Genomic DNA, 9,725 nt, shown 5'->3' on the forward strand with positions numbered 1-9,725 from the left:
GTTAGCATTTTAGAAAGGCAAGTATAAAAAGGTAGGTAGATGTTTATTTTTAGGCCTAGTTTTGTGACAGACTGTCAAATTCTCATTTTCAGTTTTTAACAAAATTGGGGGATATAAATATGCCTCCACTCATGCTGAAGTTGAAGATGACTGGTTAAATTTCTCTGTTAACTTCAAGATGGACTTAATCTAAACCATAATAACCACATTAAATGTAAGTGACAATACCACAGTTAAAAGGCAGAGATTGTCAGCTTAGATACAAATCAAATTTCAATTTTATGCTTCTTAAAAGAAATGCACTTCGAATGTTAATACCTAAGTAGGTAAAAAGTAAAAGGATCAAAGTGATAGCCCATTCTAAACTGATCAAAATAAAGCTATCACTATATTAATGAGCAAAGTGAATTAGAGAAGAATACAATCAAGAAGTAAGGTCTTTTTATAAAGAAGCAATTCATAAAGACAAAATTCTTCAACTTTACGTATACATCTTCAAAATACAGAGGAAAATCTGGTAGAATTGCAAGAAGAAACAGATACTTTCAAGGCCATATTTGAAGATAAATACTACTTTCTCAACATAGGCAGAAAATACAAGTGTATGGGAGACTTCAACAATGCTACCAACTAAATCAACTCAATTGTCAATTTTAGAATAATCTTCTCAGCAGAGTATACAGTCTTCTCAAGTGTACATAGAATCAAACCCAAGACCACAGAACAAAAGTCTAAAATTTAAGAGCATTTTTACAAAGAATGTTCTGACCACAGCATGATTATAGATCATTAACAAAGATTTTCTGAAAAATCCTTAAGTAGCTGAAAATGAAATAACACTTCTAAAAAACTTGTGTCATTGCAAAAAAATAAAAAAGGAAGTTAGAAATATTCTGATCTCAATGTAAATAGAAGCACAACATAAGTGTCTGGCTAGTATGTATACTTTAACATACAACTGACCAAATTTCAGGCAAAAATTTAGACCAGAGAATTGTATTAGAAGAAAACAAAACTCAAATTCATGACCTCATGTTCTATTTTTAGCAACTAGAAAAAGAGCAAATTAAACCCAAATCAGTGGAGAAAATGAACTGATAATCTGAACAGATAGAAGAAAAATACAGGGAAAAAAATCAGTGTACCCCAAAACTAATTCAAATAATTTAATCTGGTAAGAGTCTAGTCAGTTTAATCAGGAAAAAGAGAAGGATTAAACTCAGTTTAACTGTGTGAGATTTAAAAGACTATAACTACAAATATGTCATATTCTACAAACGTTAACAGAATTTCAAAGGAGTATCATGAAAGATTTTGTGCCAGTAGGTTCAATAACTCCAATTAAATTCTATAATTCATATGAAAATCCAAGTAATTAAAACAGGCAAAACAACTCTGAAAGAACAAATACTGGAAAGCATTATCTGATTATAAGAACGAAAAAATCACAGTAAAAGTTTGTTACTGGCCTCAGTATAAACAAGGAGATCAATGAAACAGAATAGAAAATCTAGAAGTGGATTCACACACATGAATAACTGATTTTTCATGAAAATTCAGAGGCAACTCAGTGATGAAAGAATAGGGTTTCCACAAATATTGTTAAAAAGTTGTATGTCCTAGTGAGGAAAATGTGATTTTGTTTCCTATCTTGTACAATATATAGAAATTAAATCAAAATGGATCATATACTTAAAGGTAAAACCTAGAACTATAAAAGCTTTTGAAGTTAAAAACCTTGAAATTGGGCTGGCAAAGACTTAAGTATGATACTTAAAAATAATCCAATAAACAAATTGGTAGCATGAGGTTTATCAAAATTTCAAATATTTTCATTTTCACTATATATAGTTAAATAAAATGTAATGGCAAACCACAGTCAGAAAATGTTTGCAAGGTATTTATCTGATAAATTGATTCCAGAAAAAAAGAATGCTCAAAACACAGCAATAAAAAAAAAACAAAAAACTAATATTAAGGTAGGTAAGTATGTGAAAGACATTTCACCAAAAAAATGGATGGCAAAAAGACACAGGAAAAGATGCTCAATATGATTAGTCATTAGGCAAATTAAACCCAAATTATAAACCAGGACATGGTTTCTGGATTTCCTAAGATTTTTTCTTAAATTGAAATAGTTGATTTACAATGTTGGTAGTTTGAGATGTACAGCAAAGTGATTCAGTTATACATATATAAACACATAAATACATATGCTTTTGATTTTTTACGTTCTCTTCCATTATAAGTTACTAAAAGTATCAGGTATTGTTCCCTGTGCTATACATTAGGTCCTTGTTGGTTATGTATTTGAAATATAATAGTAATAGTGTGTATATTTTATTCCCCAACTCTTAATTTATCCCTCCCTACTCCTTTCCCATATATTAATAGTAAAATATAAGTTTATTTTCTGTAAGTCTATTTCTGTGTTATAAAAAGTTCCTTTGTATCATTTTGGTAGAGTCCACATGTAAGTGATATCACATGATAATTTGTTTTTCTGCCTAGCTTACTTCACTTAGTATGATGATCCCTATGTCCATCCGTGTTGCATTATTTCAGATGGCATTAATTCATTTTTATGGCTGAGTAATATTCAGATCAGTCGCTCAGTCGTGTCCAACTCTTTGCTATCCCATGAATCGCAGCACACCAGGCCTCCCTGTCCATCACCAACTCCCGGAGTTCACTCAGACTCACGTCCATCGAGTCGGTGATGCCATCCAGCCATCTCATCCTCTGTCGTCCCCTTCTCCTCTTGCCCCCAATCCCTCCCAGCATCAGAGTCTTTTCCAGTGAGTCAACTCTTCGCATGAGGTTGCCAAAGTACTGGAGTTTCAGCTTTAGCATTATTCCCTCCAAAGAAATCCCAGGGCTGATCTCCTTCAGAATGGACTGGTTGGATCTCCTTGCAGTCCAAGGGGCTCTCAAGAGTCTTCTCCAACACCACAGTTCAAAAGCATCAATTCTTTGGCACTCAGCCTTCTTCACAGTCCAACTCTCACATCCGTATGTGACCACAGGAAAAACCATAGCCTTGACTAGACGGACCTTTGTTGGCAAAGTAAATGGCTCTGCTTTTGAATATGCTATCTAGGTTGGTCATAACTTTCCTTCCAAGGAGAAAGCGTCTTTTAATTTCATGGCTGCAGTCACCATCTGCAGTGATTTTGGAGCACAAAAAAATAAAATCTGACACTGTTTCCACTGTTTCCCCATCTATTTCCCATGAAGTGATGGGACCGGATGCTATGATCTTAGTTTTCTGAATGTTGAGCTTTAAGCCAACTTTTTCACTCTCCTCTTTCACTCTCATCAAGAGGCTTTTTAGTTCCTCTTCACTTTCTGCCATAAGGGTGGTATCTGCATATCTGAGGTTATTGATATTTCTCCTGGCAATCTTGATTCCAGCCTGTGTTTCTTCCAGTCCATTAATTATTAGAGAAATGCAAATCAAAACTAAAATGAGGTATCAACTTACATCATTCAGAAAGGCCATCATTTAAAAATCTACAAACTATAAATGCTGGAGAGAGTGTAAAGAACAAGGAACCCTCATGCACTGTTGGTGGAAATGTAAACTGGTGAAAGCACTATGGAAAACACTATGGAGGTTCCTTATAAACCTAAAAATAGAACTAGCATTTGATCCTGTAATTCCACTCCTGAGCATATGCCCAGAAAAAAAAATGATATTCAAAAAGACACATGCACTCTAGTGTTCAAAGCAGCACTATTTACAATAGCCAGGACATGGGAACAACCATATTGTCTATATGTCCATCAACAGAGAACTAAAGATATAGTATATACACACAATGGAACATTACTCAGCCATAGAAAGGAATGAAATTGGGTCATTTGCAGAGATGTAGATAGACCTAAAGAAGATCATACAGAGTGAAGTAAGTCAGAAAGAGAAAAGTAAATATTGTGCATTAATGCATATATGTGGAATCTAGAAAAATGGTATTGATGATCATACTTGCAAAGCAGAAACAGAGACACAGATGTAGAGAACAAATGTATGGATACCAAGGGGGGAAGAGAAGATGGGAGGAATTGTGAGGTTGGGATCGACGCACATACACCATTGATACTATGTGTAAAAGAGAGAACTAATGAGAATCTACTGTATAGCACAGGGAGCTCTAGTTAATGCACTGTGGTGACCTGGAGGGGAAAGAAGTCCAAAAGGGAGGCAGTGTGTGTTTATGTATGGCTGATTCATTTTGCTGTACATAGTAAAGCAACTATACTCCAATAAAAAATTTTTAAATATTAAAAAAAAATAATGACAAAATTGGAAGGAGAATTGAGGTTTCTGCAAAAAAAAAAAGTATAGCATCTTGGAAAATAAGTAACATAAATTTCAAAAAGGAGGCAGCAGTCACTTGTGTTAAATAGTGTAGAGTAAAAAAATCAGAAAAATCACAGACTATGACAAAAATCAATGTATTTAATAAGATGAAGGTCACAGTCATTGGCAGAGTGATTTTAATAGAGGTGAAAATAAGTCCTTAAAGGTTAAGTTCAGAAAATAAAAAAGTAAACATAGTTAGGTACAGATTAACTCGTTCAACAAGTTACTAATGGAAACAAAGTTTAACCATGTTTAAGGGGAATGTAGACAGCTACATTCCTTAACATAACTACATTGCTTAATATGTTTCAGCAAATACAACTTTGTCATATCTTATGCTGCTTTATTTACATAATTATAATAGCGTATTCAACTGCATTTTGCTTTTATTCAGTTCTTTATATTTTATTCTATTTTGATAAAGTCAGTTTAATGAATTCTTTTAATGAATAGTATTTTATGACAGTATGGCACACCTATTGTATTTTTCATGATCACTTAAGATTTTTGTTCATTTATTCATTACAGATACTTGCAATGAACATTTTTGTATCATTTTAAGAAGTTACAAGTTTTATGTACAGAAATAAAGTAGCTGAACACATGTGTTACACATTTAACTTTACTAGATATTGCCAGTTTTTTCAAAAGTGTCCCTGATAATTCTCACCTTTACCAGTAACAGGAGAGTAAAATTTCTCCCTTTATCCTTACCATTCTTATTTGTCAGACTTGGAATTTGGCCAATACACTATGTGTGTGTGTGTGTGCATGTGTGTTTTCAAATTTCAGTTTCTAGATATGGAATAATGCTCAACCACACCTGAGTTGGACATTTTTATGTTCTTCTCAGTGAATCCCTATTTGGATCCTTTACCCACCTCTGACATGTTTTTATCTTTCTTATTTCCACTCTTGGGCTAAAATGGGAAGCACTCCAGGAGGAAGCCTCAGTACCCCGCCCCCTGAGCTTGGCATGACCTGCCACTCAGAGCACCATCCTGCCTCTGTGTCCAGGACAGCTCCCACTTTTGTTAGATACCCCATCTCAGGCCCTGGCTCAAAGGGAAGAAGGGGGCCCACAAGGGTCAAGCAGCCTGACTGGTCCCTCTGTGGTGCCTCAATTCATCTCCCTGCCAGGTGCTCCCAAGTCTCTCTGGCTCCTGGGGGCCTCCAGATATACACCACCTTTAAGGTGCCCCATGACCCGTGGGCCTCCCCGCAACAGGCTCAATTTTCATACGTTCCACCATTTCACTCTTCAGTATCATCTCATCTACTTTCTTAAGAGAAAAGTCTCATAGCCCCTGCTTCTCTAAGAAATCCTTTTGTTCTTTTTGATCACTCTGTATTTGTGCTTTCCATCATTATATATTTCATCTGGTTTGAGGAACGGAGGAGAGACTGATGCTTACAACCACTCTGTCCCAGTTCTGACAGTTTCAGAGCATCCTAGCAGGAAGAAAGAGCAACAACAGCTACAACCAGCCTTTACCTTCAGAACTCTCAAGGCATCACACACACACAACTATTCAGCCACTAAGAAATAGAACTGCCATATGACCCAGCAATCCCACTGCTGGGTATACACACCGAGGAAACCAGAATTGAAAGAGACACGTGTACCCCAATGTTCATCGCAGGACATGGAAGCAACCTAGATGTCCATTGGCAGACAAATGGATAAGAAAGTTGTAGTACATATACATAATGGAATATTACTCAATTATTAAGAAGAATGCATTTGAATCAGTTCTAATGAGGTGGATGAAACTGGAGCCTATTATACAGAGTGAAGTCAGAAAGAAAAACAGCAATATAGCATATTAATGCATATATGTGGAATTTAGAAAGATGGTTACTATGACCTTATATGCGAGATAGCAAAAGAGACACAGATGTAAAGAACAGACTTTTGGACTCTGTGGGAGAAGGCGAGGGTGGGATGATTTGAGAGAATAGCTTTGAAACATGTATATTACCATATGTAAAATAGATCAGCAGTCCAGGTTTGATGCATGAGACAGGGTGTTCAGGGCTGGTGTACTGGGAAGACCCTGAGGGATACGGTGGGGAGAGAGGTGGGAGGGGGTTCAGGATGGGGACACCTGTACACCCATGGCTGGTTCATGTCAATGTATGGCAAAACCATGACAATATTGTAGAGTAATTAGCCTCCAAATCAAATAAATTAATTAAAAAAAAAAAGAGCCTGACCCAGAAGAAGACAACAAAGCTTTCCATGTACATCCCTTGACATCACTCAACTTTTAGGTTGTAAAGCCCAGGCACACACTGAAAAAAAACACAGATGACTGGCATTATTAATTCATTACATTTAAAAAATGATGACATTTATGTTTAATAGATTATTGAATTAGTATTACAATACATAAGGCTATAAAATTTTAAGGGGAAAAAAGTACTTTCAGTTAAAGCAAGATAACTTTTAATGGCCTCACATCTGCAATATGTGTTTCCCATTTTGTTTCCTTCTCAGCTGAATTAAAGTATTTTAGAGGCCTGTTAAAATATTTTTACATTATAAAATATAAAATGCTGGAGATCAGTGTAAATAAGATATGTGTAAAGAAGGAGGATTCATTAGAATAAAGGATGGGATTCTCAGCCCTAGGATGATTCTCCTAGAAAGGGCTGTTCAACATCTACCCTCCCACACACTCACTACTGGATCCCAGTTGGACTTTTTTATGAGAAGAAAAAATGGGTGGCAAGAGCCTTAGTTTTTAGGTTTTTTCTTTTTCTTTTTTAATAATTGTATATTTTTAATGGAAGGGTAATTGCTTACAGTCCTGGGTGTTCATTGGAAGGACTGATGCTGAAGCTGAAACTCCAATACTTTGGCCACCTCATGTGAAGAGTTGACTCATTGGAAAAGACCCCGATGCTGGGAGGGATTGGGGGCAGGAGGAGAAGGGGACGACAGAGGATGAGATGGCTGGATGGCATCACCGACTTGATGGATGTGAGTGAGTGAACTCTGGGAGTTGGTGATGGACAGGGAGGCCTGGCGTGCTGCGATTCATGGGGTCGCAAAGAGTCGGACACGACTGAGCGACTGAACTGAACTCAACTGAATTGCTTTACAGTATGTGTTGGTTTCTGCATAACAGGAATCAGCCACAGGTTTACCTATGCCCCCTCCTACCTGAACCTCCATCCCACCTTCCTCCCCATCCCACCCCTCTCGGCTGCTATCAGCCCCTGCGTTGAGGTCCTGTGGTAATGTATGTTTCCATGCTACTCTCTCCTTACATCCCACCCTCACCTTCTCTGCCACCACCCACAACCAAGTCCATAAGTCTGTTCTCTATGTGTCTCCGTTTTGACAATACTCAGTTTACAAAATCATCAAGGCAGCTATTCTCTGTAAGGGCTTAGGCTGAATCACTGCTCATCTTTCATGGAGGAAATAATGACATATTGAAACCTCCTAAGGTTCTGCCAGCCGAAAGCTGGTGTGTGTTTTATCCTTTTTGTAATCAACAGGGGACATGTTCATAGTGTGAGGTTGGAACCCAGCAGTGCCCCAGATCCCAGGAAGAAATGGGGCTGGGTGGCAGGCCTGGCCAACTACTACAACCACCCAGGGAGAAAGAGGCTTGAAAAGCCATCAGACCACACTCCACACCAATTAAGCCTGAGTATCTGCTGTAGGAATCAGGTGTAGGACTTTGAAAGTCCCCCAGTGATTCCTCTCTATCCTCAGCCAGAGCTGAGCAAGTGTCACAGAGCTTCTGAGCCTGTGACTTAATGCTTCCTGGTTTCCACTCCATAAGGACAGTTCTATTTGATTTTACCCTATTTTACAAGTTTATGATTCCTCCCATTACTGTTTACAACTGAAAGTCCTTCCAGATAAAGTTACCAAATTCAGAGAACCTTGAAACAAGTATCATCAAGAATTTCCATCTATTGATTCATTCACCTGCAAACAAAGGGATGTTTTAAGGTCATCGTCTGCTCTGTGCTGCTTCTTACATTGAGAATCACACACACACACAAAAAACTCAAAATAGATTTTTCAAATACAGCTTTCTTTCTCTGTAAAACATCCCTTTGTGATGATAGCCATTACACAAGCATTTTTGTTTTAATTGAGTATTTCATTATCCCTAAAGTGAATCAACCTGCAGTGCTCTCCACACAACCATTAGTCTGAAGAAAATCGCTCTCAGATACCTTGCAAGGCAGCAAAATATATAGATACTAGGATCCAATGAACAGTTCTTCCAAAAAAGGTATTGTAAACAACTTTGGCCTCCAAGAATGATGTGGCACATGTTCACCTTAAATTTCACTTTTCTAAACAGAAACCATTTTACCTTCTCCTCCCGAAGTCCTAAGTGACCAATATGTGCTTATGGGTTTGGAGAAAAGAGATACAAACCCTGGCTCTCTATTTCAAGCTGCAGTAAAACATACAGAGTTTTATGCTCATCCCACTAGCAGTGATGAGTTTGCCCTGGGTCATCTTTGGCCAAGTCAGCAAGACCCTCGTAACCAACAGGACACATTTAACACATGAACAGTTAGAGGCGATGCGGTTGTTATTCTGCCAGTTTGACCGCAGAGAAGAGGAGACGCCCTGTCCCTCTGAAGCTACAGGGTGGGAAGGTGGTGGGACACACGGTCCTAGACGCTCAGGGAAACCCGGGGACCAGGGCCGGGCCCGTGAGCACCCTCAGGGGGGCCCGAGGTCTCCAGGGGCGTCCGCGGAGACTCTCCGGAGCTGCTCCAGGCTCCCCGACATGCCCGCATCAGCTTCCAGTCGCTGCCGCAACAAACCACCTCAGAGCCCCACAGCACAAGGAAAGTGAATTCCTACCTTCAGACGTGGGAAATCAGGGTGCTGGGCAGCGCTGGTTCTTCCGGGGGGCTCTGCACAAGAACTCCTTCTCTCCACCTGCCACCCCTGTCTTCCCGTCACGCACCATCTTGCTTCCGCCCAAGGCTCTGAGCAGCCCCCTCCCTCTTAGAAGGCTTTATCCTGTTGAATCCACCTCTATCACCTTATCTCTCATCATTAAATTACCACCTGTATTTAACCCCACTGTGCAAGATAGTGTATTGCACAGTGGGAACCACAGGTTCCGGGAATTAGGAAATGGCACCCCACTCCAGTACTCTTGCCTGGAGAATCCCATGGATGGAGGAGCCTGGTAGGTTACAGTCCATGGGGTCGCAAAGAGTCGGACATGACTGAGCGACTTCACTCACTCACTCACTCACTCAGTGTTTGCATCAGAGAAGGCGATGGCACCCCACTCCAGGACTCTTGCCTGGAAAATCCCATGGACGGAGGAGCCTGGTAGGCTGCAGTCCATGGGGTTGCTGA

General features: G+C 39.0%; 1 long non-coding RNA gene across 1 annotated transcript in view; it reads right to left on the reverse strand.

The window, feature by feature from the left end:
• LOC147343531 (uncharacterized) overlaps positions 1 to 9,341 on the reverse strand; it is a 156,226-nt gene extending 146,885 nt beyond the window's left edge. Inside the window, exon 1 of the long non-coding RNA XR_015156519.1 lies at positions 9,216 to 9,341. This is a non-coding gene — a long non-coding RNA (uncharacterized LOC147343531). The remainder of the gene's footprint in view (positions 1 to 9,215) is intronic.
• Positions 9,342 to 9,725: the final 384 nt, after the last annotated feature.

The sequence above is a fragment of the Bos grunniens genome, chromosome 27 (assembly GCF_055505025.1).
Source record: "Bos grunniens cultivar Pamir isolate PY7600 chromosome 27, Bosgru_T2T1.0, whole genome shotgun sequence".
NCBI lineage: Eukaryota > Metazoa > Chordata > Mammalia > Artiodactyla > Bovidae > Bos > Bos grunniens.